Source organism: Lissotriton helveticus, chromosome 3_1 (genome assembly GCF_964261635.1).
Source record: "Lissotriton helveticus chromosome 3_1, aLisHel1.1, whole genome shotgun sequence".
In the NCBI taxonomy this organism is placed as follows: domain Eukaryota; kingdom Metazoa; phylum Chordata; class Amphibia; order Caudata; family Salamandridae; genus Lissotriton; species Lissotriton helveticus.
The window spans coordinates 312,769,660-312,788,314 of record NC_136061.1 but is presented as its reverse complement, the minus strand read 5'-3'; the positions used below and the strand labels follow the sequence as shown (position 1 = coordinate 312,788,314).

The window sequence follows — 18,655 nt, the reverse complement described above, 5'->3', positions numbered from 1 at the left end:
GATGACACTGTCCCAGCTCCCCGCAAAATCAACCCCTCTCCCCCCTCCCTCAACTGTGCCTCGGGCCACTCCAACTGCCTCAGGCCCCCCCCCCCCAGAACAGGACCTAACCTCGTGAGAGCCGCTCCCATCCAAACTGTGTGTGGGCAACCGCGCCCCTCTTCCCACCTAATCCGCAGTCTGCACTACGGAGGCCTTATGGGCCCTAAGGGGCGCGATCTGGCTTCGGGTTCCTGAACCTCAGTCCCATCCCCCCGCCCCACAATGCATTTCTACTCACAAAATTACTGTCCAATAGCTGCCTGCTCCGGCCGCAGCAAAGCTCCGTCACCGAAGGGTAGTACTGGGGCAGCATACCGCTCTCAGCCTTAAATAATCTCCCCCGATGTTTGTGGCGTGACCACTGGGCCTTTCGTGCTGCCAAGTTCTGAGAGTTCCGTTTCCGAGCCCGTTGCCCGGTCCTCCCATCCCGAGGCCCGCTCCTCATGAGTCAAGGCCGCACCCGACAAGTCAATAACTGCCTGTAGAGCGGCCCTCCGTTCACTCTCCGTTTGGGAGACCGTTGGTTTTCCGGTCTTCCTCTTGCGTCCCCGCACCCTCCGTGATCTCCTCAACGGCAGTTGTTGTCGTTCTTCCCCCTCCTTATACCGTTCACCGTCCATGCCCACTTTGTAGGTGTCCCACCAAGCCCATGCCTCCGCCGAGGTAGGAAAGAACAGCGACTTCTCATCCACCACCACCCTCAGTCTGGCTGGAAAGAGGAGCGAATACTGCAGGCCCTCCGTCCTCAGTTCGTTTTTGATGGATAAGAACGAGGCTCGCAGCTTCTGGGTCTCGAGGGCATAATCCGGAAACAACGTCACCCTGCAATTGTCCACTTGGAAGGGACCCGCTTCCCTCGCTCTCTGTAGCAACCAGTCCCTATCCTTGTAGTGTAGCAGTTTAATTACCACCGGGCGAGGTGACTGTCCCGGACTGGGCGGTTTGGCTGGAAAACGGTGTGCTCTTTCGATTGTGAAGAAAGGAGAGAGCCCCTCAGGCGCCACTTCTGTTTGCAGCCAGGTAGTCAGATAGTCCACGATGTTAGGGCCCTCTTTTTTCTCCGGAAGGCCCACTAAGCGCACGTTGTTGCGCCTGCTGCGGTTTTCGGCATCCTCTGCTCGCCTCTCCAGGGATTGTATGCGGTCCAGTGCCTCCGTCAGACAACCTTCCATGGATTTGTGTGCAGGCACTAGATCCTTCAGGGCGGCTTCCGTGGTCTCGACCCTGTCCGATAATTTCCCATGGTCCGCCCGCAGTAGCCCCAGGCCCGTGGCCACCTGAGCTATGTCCTGGTGTAGGGCGTCTTTTGTGGCGGCAATAGCCTCCAGGATTCGGTCCTGCATCTGTTGCAGGTCCGGCGGGGTCTGTGAGGCATCGTCAGGAGCCTCCGAACTAGGGCCTTCCCCGCCCTTCGGGCCCCTGGGCTTCCCCATCGCGCGTCACAGGCCTTGTCCCAGGGCCTTCCACGCCGGTGGCCACTGGCTCCAGCCTCCTCAAGTTGGCCGGTGCTTCCCTGGCTCGCTGTTAGTCGGGACAAGCGGGTTGGTACCCCCGGGGTCAATCCCATCCACTCACTCACGACTCCAGCTTGCCGGCAAACCTCGTACCCCCAGGTCGGCACACTCCAGCGCCCTCCGCTGAGTATCGTCCAGCTCTCCCCACCGTTGTGTTTCTCAGGGCCGCTGGGTGACGCTTATCACTCACCCCCGCCTCCAATGTGTGCACAGACCTACGTCCGTGGCGGGGAGGTAGCGCCCAGGGAATCAGTACCAAGTCTCGCTCCCCTGCGGCCGCAGCGCACGGGCACCAGGGGGTCAAATCTGGACGGAGCCCCCTGCACCCCGCTCGCCCGATGCCGGCTTCAGCAGGCTCCGCTGGTCAGGTCCTTCCCAGTAGTATCCAGGAGGCAGGCGACCACCAAGCCTCCTCTGCGCCTCGTGGCCGGTAGCGCCGCAGGCAGTTCCGGCACTCAGGGCACTTCTTCTTACCAATATCAGCTCTATGGATGGCCGCCCCTCCCTCCAGAAGGAGAAGGCGGGAGTCGGCTCCCCAGGAGTTCGACAGGTGCAGGGGGGGGGGGCTTTCACCCTGCGAAGTACTAGTGCCTGGGTGGCTCCCGAGTAGGCGGCGGGGGCAAAAGGCTGCTCCCAGTGTCCCCATGCTCCGGCAGATGTAGATCAGAGCGGGTCCGGAGCAGCCGAGCTCCGTAGTTCTTGGTGTCGGAGGCTCTGCACAGCTGGCTCAGCCTATCAGGGCTAGCAATAATGCCCCAGGATGGTCCCTGTCGTCCACCGCAGCAGTAGGCCCCCGGGAGCCGGGGCGTCGATTTTCTGCCACCCGGGTGGGGAGGAGCTCCTCCGGGGTTTACCAGAGGGCGCGTTGCGTGGCCCTGGCACCGTCAGCTGTGTGGGGCGGAGACCGCATCCACCGGTCACCGCTTCTTCAGTCTCCACGCCTCAACAGATCTAGTCAGCCAGGGCTAGTACAAACGGTTCAGTGTGGGTCCCGATACTCCCAGCCGCAGTAGGCCTCCAGGAGCCGGGGCATTGATTTTTCACTTTCCCGGGCGGGGAGGAGCTCCGTCAGGGCCGCCAGATAGCGCGAAGCGCGGCCCCGGTTCCGTCCGCAGGGGAGGTCGGAGGTCCCGCTGATCAGTCCCCTGACTCTCCGGCCCCCTGGATGCTGAGTGGACCGCCGCAGCCCGGCGTCAGAGCCGACGGGCCGATGTCGCAGCAGCTCCTACGGCACAGGCCTCGAGGGTGCCGCCATCTTGTGCCACGGCCCTCCGGGGTTCTGCTGCCGGTTCGTACCACTATTCGTGGAACTGATGTCTGTAACTTCAGGCTCAATATTGCATTGAGAACACATGGTTAATGAACAGCCAAGCCTAATTGTAAGAGAGATCTAAACTTGCTGAATACCAGATGGTTTAATATATTTTGCTTATTTAAGGTGCAGGAGTTGTTACAGAACTCTCCTTTCAGAGAGAAGGGAAGAAGTGTCATTAATCCTTTATGAAACTGTCCTGTTGTCCAGAATTATATATGGAGCTATTTATGTGCTGAAACTAAAGTCTGCTAAGTAACAAAGAGAAACTAGAGAATTTTTATAAAGAAAACCGTATTTTTCCAACCTGGTGTAGAGTCATTCTTTTTCTAGTGGATGTGCACTGAGTTACTGTTGATGGTGTGATGCAAGCTGTACACAATTGCCTCTGAGTTTAGTCTTAACTACTCTGTGCTAAGCTACCCTATGTAGTCTGGTAACCCCAGGTCTAACAGAGGCATTGCTATGTTTTAGTACCCATAAATGAATGTCTTGCTGCCTTCCTTGTGGCCGTTTTTGAAATAGAAAACCAGGTTTTGGATGGTTACATTTTTAATTCTAAAATCTCCCACTTAATTAAAAAAAACACGCACACCACAATTTAATTTTTAAAAAAAAATAACTTCTGATATATCTATATGAGACTTTCAACATGAAGGTATCGTATGTTTCTATGCATTTTACCATAATTGAATTATAATGGTAAATTACTAGGACTACAAGAACCAGAACGCAAAGAAAAAACGTGGGATGGATGAGTCACTCACGCATGGAATTGTGCATTTTGAGAGCTCTGAATTGAAGACGTCTTTTTTGCGTTAACTTTGGCACCATAATTTGATCAGTGAAAGTTCAACAGCATTATCCATTCCTGGTAGCTTTGTTTTTGCTCAAGGGCCGTGCTGTAAATGAGTGTTCTTTGCTGCATTTTGCCTAGTGCTGTACATGACTGAATGCCGGTCCTGCTCCACTCAGGCGTGGAGTCCACGTCATTGTTTAGTCAGAGCTGTCAGACGAGGAGTGCCACATTACTAGCTGGCTGCTGAGTAATAGCTGAGAACAAGCCGCCTGTTGATGGGGACTCTGTCGACGAGCCCCCTCTCCCAGTGCGTACAACGTACGAGAACACATCCGGATATTCTTCAGGTAACGGTAGGTCGCTGTGCGTTTTATTCAATAATGTCCTCATTATTGCTGCAGTTGTGTTTAAACGCGCTGTTTTTTTTTTTGCAAACATAGTTTCCTTTTCGTTCTGTTTTTTAGTGCTCACATTCACCTTCACGGCAGCTTCAGTAAATATATGATCAATTTTGTATTTTTTTCTGGTGAATGAGAACTCCGTGCGCCCTCTCCCTGAGTAGAAAACTTGTTTTTATAACTTGTTTTCGGCAAATTTTGCTGTGGTTACCCAGAAGGCGACGTTCATTTTTATTTTCGGCGAATCGCCCCGGGTTTCTTTATTCTGCAGGTCTTTGTTGACATTTTGGTGTTTGGTGAAGTTAACTGCTTACCTCGTAACAAAAGTCCTGGCAGCTATCGTTTTCATTTGTCTGTAGCACAGTATCAAAAAGAAGAATGTTGACAAATATTGACGAAGTAATGATTAATTACACATATTTATTCGCCGCGCTACTGTCTGTGAACATTGAAATATATTACTGTTGTAAACTCGACTCGCAACTGGGAGAGTGTGTTGAATAAAGGAGCACAACGTACGCTTTGGGACTGAACTGTTTTCTTGTCTTGAATGATGGGGCTACAGCATTGCCCGCAGTGAGCCTCAATTTAGTCAATGCTTTGTTAGATGAGAATTGATTTGGGGAGAAAAGGTGTCGATTGTTGTCTCATAGTTAGACAGATGTCTAAAAATACACGGTTTCAAAATATATTAGCTTTCTCGATGTGGAGACCATAACCTCGAACCAAGTTATTAAAAAAAGATGTATGTGCACAAATTATATTCTATAAATTGGGAGTAAAAGGCTCTGGTACATGATTGATCTTGGGACATACACCAGCTTTTTGCATAGACAGAAAAACCATAGTAGCCCTACTCTAATTTTGTCTTCTTCTCAATAAAGTGCTAACAGAAAAGCTCTAGCAGTTATATTTGGACTGCCTGCCCCCTTTCTGTCTGGCATGTCTTATGTTTGTATATACGAGGCCTCAAGTGGTCTACGATAGACTCCTTATAAGAATTACGTAATAGGTTTGGTGTGACTGGGTGTGGGTAATAAAGTTGGTGACGCACTGCGTTCAGTTAACGGTTCCATGCTGAAGAATAAAGACATGCAAACGAGTGCAACGTGTGTGGCGTGGTCTGTTACCTGCTCCCGTGGTGGGGAGGACACTACACCTGGCAATAAGATAAGGGATACGTAAATCCAAGGATGCAAGACTACTCTCCCTGAGAGATTGCCTTCGTCCAGCAAACTGCTCGTGCGTGGCATGTGCGCCCCAAGAAACGGTCTACAGTTGGCGTATTTGGAGTCAAAACTCAAATTCAGCTTTTGAGAGGCCCACAAAGGAGGTGAAAGCCCTATGAAGGAGCACAGTCAGCCAGCCCACCAGAAGTCGACTGGTAAGGCAGAAAGAAAAGATACTGCGCCACAACATAACAGAGCCAGCATCAATACAAAGCAGAGGCACCAAAGGCAGCAACATCCAGGTATAATGCATACAAATGAGAATGGTGAAGAGCACATGCAAGAGAGGAGACCATTATATACCATAAAGTAGAAAGGTAGCTTGCGCCAATCTCAACTTGGGCACCACAACCCGAGTACCGGTGAAAATGCTGAAGCTTCTAGAGGTGGCACCGAGCCGAGGGAGACCGAAGGATGAACGCTGTCTGAACAGCATACACTAGAACAAATGAAGGACAGGAAAAATGGCAAATACGGCGCGTGTTTCTGAAACCACCACCTTCATTCTCTACTACCAAATAGTAGAATTCTGGCGGCAGATGAACTGCCTGGATCGAAACGTTTGAGGACTTCATAGATGCTATAGATGAAGCTGATGACAAAAAGATCATCAGCTACTTAAAGAACCTGCCAAATGACAGAAGAAGAAAAAATTAAGAAAATATCACAAGCTGATGAAGTATCGTACCGTCAAATCAAGAAGATGTTGGAAGCCAAGTTCAATTCAATGCCTTTTTAACCAGGCAAGAAAGCAGCGGTGAGATGAATGGTTGAGTTTGTTGAAAGACGTAATACGCTCATAAAGCACTGCAAGTTCAGTGAATTCAATGATGAAGAAACCATGCATTCTAAAGTCATCGGTGGTTGCCTCTGACTCGTTCCGATGCCGCATGCTGCAGGAAACACTCAGTTTGGAGGAAGTGCCAAAGGCTGCAAGAGGGGAGAAATATGCTGATCGACAGGCTGCTAATATGGAAGCTGGAACAACCCAGAGTGAATCAGCATTGTCTATAAAAAGTAAGCAGAAACAAAAGGCACAGGCCCACAGAGTGATGTCTCCAAGGAAAAGGAAAGTATTTCTGTGCTGGATACTCCTTTCCACATGAAGGTAAATGTCCTGCCATCAGACAGATACGCAAAGTCTGCGGAAAAGAAAATTATTTTATCACGGTTTTTAAAGCAAAAAAGAAATTAAGTGCATAATGCTGTATGTAAGAATTTATTTAAAGGGACTGTCCAAAAGTCTATTCATGTGATGAGGGTTAACCAAAACACAAAAGGAAGGGGGAACAAAGCGATGGAAAAGAGCATCTCCAGCTCTCAATCTTCACTTGAGGTGCCTTCTTCCTCAGGTTAGTATTTTTTTCAGTGTCTCCCCCACCAGGGCCCGGCATCCCCAAAAGAGAAACAGAAAATATAATCACTGGTCAGTACTTTGCTCTATTTATGCTATCCCTTCACCAGGTTTTGTGTGGAAAGGGGAAGGAGGAGACACAGTGAGAGGGTTTCAGCTTGCGGTCTGTAGGTGTGCCCCTTTCACTCGTGCAGGAACCCCTTTAACCCCCTCCCCCGCAACCTCCTCCAGTAACCCAACCGGGGCACTTGCCTGGAGCTACGGTCTTCCGGGACCATAGCGTGGGGTATCTCGGCGTCCTGTCTATCCCAGGGACGTCCGGATACTTGAGCAGTATGCGTTGGGGAAACCTCCCTCTTTGGCAGTGTTCCTCCATCCTCAGGATTCCAGGGATTCTCCTCAGCCCGGTCCTCCTCCCGGATCTTCCTGATGCTGCTCCTTGTGGTTGGCGTCCTCTCCCCGACTCTTCGTGGTTACCTCCCTTCCTCACTCGCCCACAGTCTTCTCTCTCCCCCTCGGAGTCTCCCGATGATGTAATCCCCGGCGCGTCGGCTGCTTCAGTACCGCCGACTTCCTCCTTGGGCTGCATATCCTCGGGCGCCATCTTGTAGTTCTCAGGTGTCCCGACCCCTCTACTGTCCATATCACAGAGACTTAGTTGATCGTTCTCAAATTAATCTCCAAAGGTTGATTAACGTCATTATTGAGTGACAGTGAGGAAGATGGATGTGTGATAATGGTGGCAGTCATAGACCGACGTGCACATGCAGGATTGGCCACTTGCAAAGAAGAGCACAAATATAAAAAGAATCACCACACGAATCAACAAAGGTTATTTGGACATTGTCCTAAAATCATGCTCAAGGTGAACGGTTGCCCTATGACTTTTATTATAGACAATGGTGCATTGCTAAACATCATGCCAACAGAAAAGTACAACAAACTATATCCAGCACCACGTCTCACACCATCGAAAACCAAGGTGTACACCTAGGCAGCCTTTATGCCTTTGCAGAATCAAGGATCCTTTGTAACAACCATGGGGCACAAGAAAACGACAGTGCAAGCGCCAAATCATGTCCTTTAGGGTCAGTCATCAAATCGATGCTTGTGAAGGTTTGATACTGCTGCTGATATGAGACTGATCTCTATTAGCTACAACTTGAAAGCTCATTCTGAAATAGTCAATTCCTGACATTGTTTCATGGATTTGCAAAACTTAAGATAATGATGGTGCAGCTTCACATTGATGAAGTCATTTGCCTTGTTGCCCAGCACAACGTTGAATTGCTTTTCAGGAAGCAGTTGAGAAAGAACTAGAGACACTGTTAAAGCATGACATAATCGATCGCTCTGCTGATGCGACGCCATGAGTGTCACCCATTGTGTTGGTGCCAAAAAAGGATAATGGAAGTTCAGTGCGCATTTGTGTTGATATGCGACAGGCCAACAGACAATTGTAAGAGAAAGACATCCAGTTCCACACATTACGGGCATGGACACCGTTTTCTTCCACCTTGATTTGAACTAAGGCTACCGTCAATTTGAACTGGAACAAAACTATAGGCAGATTTGCAAACTCACACAGTCACAGCACCATATCGGCTCCCATCACACAGTCACACAGTGAGGAACTGATATCACATAGTGGCAGGGAAAACAAGCTGAATACTACTGTAACCAGTAGATTGCAGCTCGTTTTTGGAGGCTTTGAACAACCGATACACTAGCATCAGTAAGCTTTTTTTTTTTGCGAAAAAGGAGGAGGGGGCTTGGGCACACAGTAGGGGAAAAGTGTCTCTTTGGTAATTATTGCACGAGCCCCGCCCCCTCCAAGACTCTATCCCCCTCCTTTTTAGGTCTCACCTATGCAGCGTGCATGCGCTGCATAGGAGAGAGACCTATAGCCATCAGCACAGCTTCGGGGGCAAAAACGTGCACAAGTTGAATTGCTTGCAATGGCAATGCGTGCACGTCTGGCGATTCCCTTCCGGGAGCACGCGGCGCCATATGGTCGCAATCATCGCCCCTGGCTGCACGCTCCCGCAAGAGAATCGTGCAGGCCCACTCCCACCGCACGCTTGTGCTGGTTCTACTGATTTTTAAATTTTGCACACATTTGAGCGGGTAAAGAAAGGCTGCTCACCAGACTGTGCTAAACATACAAAGAAAGAAATGTTTTGCTCCACGGAAGAAGTGAATGATGGGTAGATCGTGGCCTCCGTGCATAGTTTAATGGGAGGCGAAGAGGCTGTTGGTTGCCTCGATAAAGCGAATACTGACGGCAAACAACAGTGGTTTCTTATCTGAAATCAAAGTGGACTTGAGACTGGCTTGAGAACAGAGCGCAGTCATTATTTTGTCTATCAGATCCCCACGGCACAGGCCTGCCTGCATGTTTGTAGCCGGCAGGCAGCCTGTGTTGCAATCACCCCGGAGGAATCTTGGACCAAATTAACAGACAACCTGTAGAAAGATCAGAAATCTGCGTCTGGGAAATGACTCCTTGGTGTGGAGCAGATTTGTCACTTTTTCAGGGACTTACAAATTATCTTGGGAATCCTTCGCAAAATTAGCATATGTGGATTTTACTCTTTTACTCGAAAGTCGAGAACTTACGGGTTAAGATTTTCATCCGATAGAAAATTCTGTCCTGGTGGAGAAACCCCTTCTAACACAATCGCTTTAGATATAAGAGTATTTACTCTTGTTTGCAATGCCAGCAAAGCAATGTTTCCTGCCTATCGGAGAAACTAAATCCTGTGTTGTGAATGTGCACACACTTATGGACTGTTCCCGACCCACAAAAGTCCATAGTCCCATCTCTGCACTTACACTTTCGAATCCAGCAATTAGGGCTTCTTCCACTTTACAACTGCACCATTCTGTCACCCATGGGATGTGAATTAGGATGTTTGAATTTACACTTGGAAAGTGCTTTTTGCACCAAGTGCTCCAGTGAGTAGTGTAAGGCAAAGTTTTATGGTGCAAGCCAAGGTCTAGCATTCCTAAGGTCCTAGAGACTTGGCCTGGGATGTCTTAAAGAAAGTGCTGACGTGGTGGAGACATGGTTTGGAAATGGCTTAGTGCCAGAGCCTGCTGACGCATGTGTGTCCTGGGACAGACTCTTTGGCCAAGATTTCTTTTGTGCTGGAGACTGTCACGGAAATTAATTTGTGGCAATTCTGTGACACTGATGACCAGACCACAGAAAGCCAGCGGTGCTCCAGACCAGCACTGTAAATGGTATAGTGGTAGTATAAGAAACACACAGAGACTCACTGACTCTCACTTGCTGAAAGTAATGCTGAACAATTATTGACATGAATATAATAAGCTGTGTATCACACTTTTTATAAAACTGACGGAGACAAATTCTCTGTTGGGATAAAATAGTCACTGCCCATGTGCCCTAGAAATAATTTGCCCGGTACTTAGGTTTTGAGAATTAGAAGGAAATGCAAGACCAAATAAGACTTTTTCAGCGAATCACGCATTCTTACTACAAAACGGCATCAGACGGGCTAGCTAAAATGCCAGTCCCGCCAAGCTATGAGAAGAGCTGGGTATCGTTCAGATTATTCCTGACTCCAACCAAAAGATATTAACCAACCGGGTGAGTACTTTTGTTACATTAAGGCCCCCATTATGTGTAGCCTGGTAAATGGGCTGGATTTTCCATATCCCCGGAGTAGATATACCTGTGACCTTGTGTTTGCATTTATTGAATGTGTTCAGTCACTTCCCTGTACAATTTGTGGCCAACCTCGAGACATCTTACGTGTGGCTACTGTCAAGCTCGTGATTGCAATTTGGATACAAGGGGATTGCATTTGGGAGTTGAAAATATGATTTGAGTGCTTTTTCTAACTACAAAACTAAACAAGCATTGGCATAGCCAATAGGTCTCGCCTTTGGGACCTTATAAGTGTTTAGCCATGCAACAGTTGATGTTGTTGCACCAAGGATATTGTGCTGCATAGCTAAATACTTATAAGGCCCCAAAGGCGAGACCTATCGGCCATGCCAATGCTTGTTATTGAAGTTGGCAGGTCGGTGTAGGTGCATTACTTTTTCAACTCATGGTGGTTTGTTTGGATATAAAAGACTCAGTTTTGTTTGGTATGTTGTTAACCTCAGAAATATTTCAAGATGTAATTCTTAGAATAATTCAGCCAGTCACACATGCTTTTAACTACAGTGATGATATATTGCCATTTGGGACCACACGTAAAGAACATGATAAAGCACTCACACAAGCTGATGCAGGTCTCACACTAAATCAAGAGAAGTGCGAGTTTTACAAAAACATACTTAAATTCTTTGGGCATATTTTCTCTGAAAAGGGAGTGACTCCTGACCCCGACAAGGTACACGCATTGTTTTCTACTTGCCCTTCAGAAGATGTGACCATGCTGCGATCTTTCTTAGGCCTGCCCAGCTTTTGATCCAGATACATTCATGATTTTCCTATTGTGAGTCCACCTCTAGAAGAACTAACAAAGCGAGATGTTCTGTTTGAATGTTTATTTGATTGTGAATGAAGTTTCAAGCAAATAAAGCTCGCTATTGAAAATGCAACTGAAATGGCTTCCTTTGATCCTAAAATGCATACAGAAATTGTGGCAGATGCAAGTTTGGTGGGGCTGGGTGCGATCCTTTCCCAGCACAATGGACAGCTTGATGCTCAGAGACACATTGTGGCCTCTGCTAGCTGTAGTGAATCTCAGGCCGAACCTGCTTATTCTCAACCTGGAAAGAAAGCTTAGCTGTAGTATGGGTGTGTGAATACTTCCATGTGTTTCGTTATGGAAAGCATTTCATCTTTGTCACCGATCTTCAGGCCTTGCTCACCATTTTCGGAAATCCGAAATCCAGAGAGGTGGCTTGTGTCTGCAGGAATATGAGGACACTGTTTTGCACAAGCCGCGGAAGGATCAAAACGCTGCAAACAACTTTTCACAAGTGCCGCTACCACGTCATAGTACAATGTCCAGAGATCCTGAGGCCTACATAAATTTAATAGTGAACCTACAGCTCTTTCTATTGAACAGATTCTGGCAGCTACTAGTACTGACAGACATGCTCAACCTTAAAGAAATCATTACGACGCAGTCATGGAAGAAACCGACTCGACCTCTTACCGATAATTTTGAGGGCCAGAAATTCAAGAATGTTCGGGAAAAACTTTCTGTTACACATGTTGGAGTCATTTTGAGAGGGTCAAGGAATAGTTATTCCTGAAAGCCTGAGGCAACAAGTTATTGAACTGGCACACAAAGAACATTGTGGCATTGCGGCCACTAAAAGAGCACTCAAGGATTGAGTGTGGTTCCCTCGCCTTGATGAACAGAGTTGAAAGGGAACTGCAAGCTTGGCATCTGTGCAACTGTCTGTCTCCCAAAATGACTCCGCACCCAACGAGTATGTCCGATCTTCCTGAACAGGCTTGGAAGCGAATTGTGGTTGACTTTTTCAGAACCCTCAATAATGGACATCATCTGATGAAAGTTGTCTATGAGTACTCATGTTTTCCTCTAGTGGAAGACTTGTCATCAACCAATCATAACAAAGTAATTGAGAGGCTTGATGACAACTGTCCTCCTTTCAATAGCAGATAGTTCAAGGACTTTCTTAATAGCTTGAGCATCAAACATTAGAGAAGTATACCTCTTTGGCCACAGGCAAAGGTTGTTGTTGAATAATTCATGAGTACATTGAAAAGGGTAGTTCAGTGTGCTGCGCTGGATGGAATCCACCTTAATTCAGCTTTACGCCCAGCCCTCCATGCCTACCATACCACTTCTCATTCCACAACAGGAGAAAGTCCTGCTACCTTGCTGTTCGTAACAGCTCCTGGAACTAAGACCACCAGTTGGTCAATAGACTCTGACGAGATTTGTGTGACTGACCCCTCTCACAAATGCAAAATGAAGGCATAAGCCAAGGCGCTTGAGATACGATCTTCAAGGAAGGAGAACAAATTCTTGTCAAGCTAAAGCAGATGTTTAAGACTGACACTCCGTTTAATGCTGAACTGCTAAGAGTTGTGGTGATCAAAGGACAAAGGGTAACTGCTCAACGACCTAGAAAGTCAATAACCAGAGACTCGTCGTACTTCTTGCATTTGCCTCGATGTTCAACAGCTCCAGACCTCATGAGTAAGGCAAGTCCACCTGAGGGCCCAAATCAAACATTCCTCTTCTCCAGAGATGCCTGATGGAGGCACCCCTCCTCTACCTCGTACAGCTAGATCTAGAAGACTGGTGAGAGAACCTCTAATGGTCCTTGATGGACTCCTTTCATGTATTACTAATCAGCTGGGCGTGACTGGGTGCGATTTAATAAAGTTGGTGATGCAGTGCGTTCAGTTAACCGTTGCACGCTGAAAAATAAAGACGTGCAAACTAAAGCTCTGTGTGTGGCTTGGTCTGTTACCTGCTCCCGGGTGCAGACGCTACACTGTCTACGTGGGCCATATTGCCCCATGACACAATGACACAATGTGTGCACTCATGGCTTGCCTTTTCACAAATGATTATCAGATCTGTTACTTTAGTTTATTCAATTAAAGAAAGAATGATTTTTCATCCCAGAATACACTTATTAGTGTACCTTAATGGTGGCCATTTTAGCACTGCCAGAGGCTCCCTCTTTCTCTGGTTATGCTGATGGCCTTAGAGAAGTAATGAGTCGCCAGGGTTCACATAAGATTGATTGGCTAGCTAATGTAAAAAGGCTCCTTTCGGCCACTGGTCTCAAAACTGCTTGGGAGGCATGGATTCTGCTGTCCAAAAGCGAAACTAAGAGAGCATTTTGGGCATGGATTGTTAATCAGGAGCTTAGAGACCCTAATTTAGGTAGATTGACTGATGAGTTTCGCCAACACAAGCTTGTGCCTCGCTTGGAGCCCTACATGGATTTTATTCAGAAACCGAGAGATAGGGCTCTTTATATACAGTTCAGGTTGGGGACCCTGCCTGTTCGCGAACGCACGAGCAAATGGAGCCCTCCTTATCAAACGCCCGTTGACTGTCCATACTGTGCAGGTGTAGCCGAAAATATCCCACACCTTTTTTTTGTATGTCCGGCTTACATTAAACCTAGAATGAAATGGTTAAAACCTGTATGCCAACAGCTTGAGACCAGGAATTATTCTACTGCCCTCAGAATCCTCCAAGCAGATTCAAATACAGCCCTAGCCTGCGGGGTGGCCATATTTTTAAGCTGGGCCTGGCTCATAAGATTGAAAGTTTTATGATGAATACATTTAACTATTAATTGTATATCTCTTCAGCAAAGCTGTTTGGTTTAATACATTTTTAACTTTTTATTGTAATAATGATTATCAACGTGACTCTCTTTTTACCCATATTTATTGTGTACTCTGTTTTTAAATGTAATGCTTTTAAGATATTTCCTATCGAATAAAGCTTTGTTGAATGAATGAGTTATTCCCCATTCCTTAGTGCATAGGCAGCGGACATTTACCTGGTTTCTATTGTGATTTAAATCCAGATTGTTACCATGTTCTAGGCACAAGTGGGATTACTTGGCCCAACGTGAATGTGACTTTTTTTCTACCTTAATGGTGGCCATTTTAGCACTGCCAGAGGCTCCCTCTTTCTCAAACTTCCCATCAGGATTGATTTTGGTCTCACACTCACCAATGCCTGCAGGTCAAGTTGGAACATGGGCATTGGGGGGGCAAAGCGTTAGGCCTTCTTCCTGTCTCCAAATGTGGAGAATTGCTGTTCACCCAGGAACCACCAGGTCCTTACCCAGCACCGCAAACGGCATGGCACCCTATAAATAAGAGTGAGGCTGCAGATGGGTAGCATGCCACCTGCGCCGAAAACAGGCTTTTTTCTCTAATTCGCTCCGGGACAAGGACCATCCTCTAAAATCTCTACAATAATTAGGGTCACAGGAAGAAATGTGATTGTGTGACCAGTGCGTTTTCTGCATCAAAATTTAAATTGGGCACATTCGCCCCATAATTTGCTGTATAGCTTGCAGATTTAAACAAGTAAATTGTTTCTAGATTAAACAGAGCAAACTTTATCAAAATTGCAGCACATTGGATGCGATGACATGCCAGAAGCTTTACTAAAGTGAACTGGTCACCTTCAGCTGGGGATTGCTGTCATTGGCCATTTAAAAATGCAACCGTATTGTCAATTCACGCGAACATCCTCATTTGACATACAGGGGAAAAACTGCAGCAAGAAACAGAAGCCTTCTTAATTCTGGCTGGTAATCGTGTTCCGACACAACTCAACTCAAGGACTTTAGGGACTGGGACAGCCTGGAATTGCTACTCTGGGTGACGTATGGGTTGTAAAGCAATCAAAGCTCCAACTCGCTGCAAGGGGAGTTCCAGTTCCACAAATCACAATTTTACAGATATCTGTGAATTAGGCATGCCCTTGAAGTAAGTCGCCTGGCCCTGAAACACTCCCTGAATAGAGTCTGTTGAAAGCCAAAGCTACATTACAAAGCCCGATTAAGGCAGCCATCTCGGACTCATGCAGAATACTAATATACAGTTCACCTCGCCCATTAGTAAACTTGAAGAAAAATTGGAAAGAAGGTCTAGGTCAACCTGATCAGGCAGGCTGGAAGGAGGCGTCAAGTGCCCCAGGAGCACTGCCTCTTTTGTCCAGACTGTTTGATTCATAGTAGCTACTTGCATCGGACCATTGACAGCCCTGCCCGACTCAAGTACGTGTGGAAGACCCACCTGGATGTTTGTTGTAGATGCCACCAAAATAGGGGTGACTTTTTTAATGCGATTTAGGCCTGACTGATGTTAAAGTATATTGGGATTATGTCGCCGGAACACTCTCAAAAGTACCGGGTAGGTCAGTTGACATCCAACTCAAGCAGAAGCTGCTAGAATTTGGCGTTACAAGTGGAGAGTGAGTGTTGATTGGGATGGGGGCTCTGCTGACCAGAAGGGACATGTCCAAATACTGAAGATGGGAATATGGGTCGCCTAAAAAGAATTGCTTTAAGGCATAGACATGTGCCCATGCACAGAGGAACCAATCTGCAAGGCCCGGTGGTGACCCCACAAACACTATAAATCTCTATGGCGGGAATATTTCTAGTCTTAACCAATCAGAATGCGTATTAGATCAAGATGCTTTTAACTGGAGGGAAAGTTTAGCCCTTAAATACATTGATTGTTGCAGGTGTTGAGATTTAAGCTAAGGCTAGAGTTATTAATTAATTCTTCTGGGAACATAGTGTTGCGTGAATTCATTAATTTTTGCATCATTCATAAAAATAAAAAATGTTCAAAACGAAATAAAAACCTTTAATTAAAATGTGTGCAGGATTGATAGAACGATCCCTTCTTTGCTTGCTTTCTTTTTATTTTATTACGAACATAAATTCATGTACACCCGACAGACACTGTTCTCAAAGATTCAGGTATTTCGACAGGACACTCACATTTTAGAAGAACTGCAAATATGTTGTAGAGTTTCATGCCTTTAATTCTAAAGTATCTGCTGGTGAGGCACATACATAAGATTATATATGGGATAAAGTAACCTTGCTGTATATTGCAAGTCACTGAGGAGTTCCATGAACAAATAGAGGAACGAGCCTGAAGGTATGGAACCGCTGAGGTGGCTTGCAAATGCAGTATCCTAATCATGTATGGCAGGGAGTACTTTATTCCTTATTCGATATGTTCACACCATCACCTTTCTCAGAAGCCACTTAAATACTTGGTGCATAGTTCTTTCGTATTAAAGAGAGAGCATGTTTATACACATGAAGAATAAAAATAGGATCTCTAGTGTAAAATTAAGCACCTCAAAAAAATGGTTAGATATGTGTAGCAAAATGATACTAGAATCAGTATGAAACAAGGTCAGTTTTTTTAAAAAACAGGTGCAGTAGCTTGGAATCTGTAGAAACATGTACAGCTAGAAACACAGGGCAGAAGAAAGAAAAGCAATGTTTTGTTTTCTTTCTTTAAACAGCTGCTTTAATGATGCTCTGTGGTCTAGGTGAGGTCACGGGGCATAATTAAAGCAGATGTGCTAGTTATAGCAGCAGGTATTCTGACGTCAGAATGTAAGATGTTATTACAGTTGAATGGCTACGCTATTTATTTATAATCGCAAGTCGCCAATTATAAAGAAATTGGAGACTGGTTTTAACACAAGGACTGCAGAATCCCATGTATTATGAAATGTATAATGCTGGTCTAGAGAGCTGTATTGTATTTCAAAGAGATGCTGGAAAAATTACGCATAACTCTCTTCCTTGCTGCATAATTTAGTCAACCCTCTAGCAGAATTTGGACATACTCTGCTGCATAATTTCAGTAGCTCTGACAATAATTCAGCTCTTTAAACAAATGAGTTGACTGCCCTTGCATTCGCCACATGCTCAACCAATAACAAGATCTGGCTGAGCACGAGTTTCATGTTGAATGAGGAGGCCCTTAGACTTCCCCTCCTTCTGTGCCTTTCCCAAGCTTGGATTCCCTGACAGAATAGAATAGAGGCACACGAAAGAAAGATACATTTTTAGGTCGAACCTGGGCAGCGCATGCTTTGCAAGCCATGCTGATTTGAGTTAGGGATTTGAAGCCCCCTCCGCTCCCCGCCCATATTTTTCATTGGCTTGTGTCGTTGTCCTTTGTAAGTGCTGGTTTCTGATTCTTTAATCACCTTGTCGGTCCCTCCTTAGTACCTCATTGTTTTCATTTGAAACTTCCCATGGCGACTGGCCCTTTTACTTCTGTTGCGACACGGTAGGTTTTAATTCATCTGAAAGCACTGTTTTCTTTAACCTTTTCGACGCTGATGACGGAACGGCTCCGTGATCAGCCGCGGTGGTGCTGTGCTGATGACGGAGCGGTTCCGTCATGGCCCGCCCGATGCGCCTCCGCTGCGCTGATTTCGCGCCTGCGCGGCGCGTTCTATTGAGCGGGTGGGGCCATGACGGAACCGCTCCGTCATCAGCACAGCTCACCCGAGGCTGGTGACGGAGCGGTTCCGTCACCAGCGTGTGAGCGCCGCGTGGCCCCCGCCCCCTTAGCGCTGCGGCGGAATAGCCACCGCAGCGAAGGTGTTAATGATTTTTGCCCTACTGCAGGCACGGCATGTTTTCTTACATTCAGCATGCCATGGGAGCTTTCACTTTCGTAGCAGCCGGGACAATGGCGGGCGCTTGTTTGCTATGCCATAGGTCTCTCATTTACAAGAGTTTGAGCGATTGGCATTGTAAATGCCAATAGCCTAAAACTCTTGCAAATGCGAGACCTATGGCATTGCAAATATTTTTTTATTATCGAAGCTCCCATGCCACACTTTTACGTGCATGAAGGCCGTGCTCCTTTCTTTAGAAGAGCTGTGTCTAAGGAAAGATGCACAGCCGCTATTGAAGTAAAACTGCGGCATGGGGCTTTTACAAAAAAGCATTTTTTTGACTAACAGATGCTTTTTTTTTTTTTGTAAAAGCCCTATTCCACGGTTTCACTTTAATAGCAGCCGCACACCTTTTGTTAGACACAGCTTTTTTAAAGAAAGAGGCAAGGCCTCCATGCACGTGAAGGTGCAGCTTGGGGCTTTAACAGCAACAACAAAATTTGCAATGCCATTGGCCTCGCATTTGTGAGAGTTTAAGCTATTGAAATTTAAAATGCCAATAGCTCAAACTCTTGTAAATGCGAGACCTATTGCATTGCAAATGCTTGTTATTTTTTCCATCTAAACCATTTTGCTTGTAGCTTGGACTCTTTCAAAGGCTGATTTGTAAACAAATGACATGGCGATAGCTAGGGTTAATAGTTACATCTGTAGGATAAGTAGTTTACTTATTTCATGAGCTTTCGAAAATTTCCTAAAATGTTGCATAATGACACACTGGTATGCAGTATAAAGACCATGGTTTCCATGGTCTTCTGCACATAATATAACTTGCTTTGGCTCTTTGTCACCCATCACAGTTTCTTCTTTTAAACTACTTTATTTTCATTTTA

General features: G+C 46.3%; 1 protein-coding gene across 3 annotated transcripts in view; it reads left to right on the top strand.

Annotated features, from left to right (window-relative positions):
- Positions 1 to 3,868: 3,868 nt before the first annotated feature.
- RPH3AL (rabphilin 3A like (without C2 domains)) overlaps positions 3,869 to 18,655 on the top strand; it is a 959,424-nt gene continuing 944,637 nt past the window's right edge. Inside the window, exon 1 of one of the 3 annotated variants that reach the window (XM_078679864.1) lies at positions 3,869 to 4,020. The gene's annotated coding sequence lies outside the window, so the exon portion shown is untranslated. The remainder of the gene's footprint in view (positions 4,021 to 18,655) is intronic. The other 2 variants (XM_078679866.1, XM_078679867.1) reach the window with 2 other exon arrangements.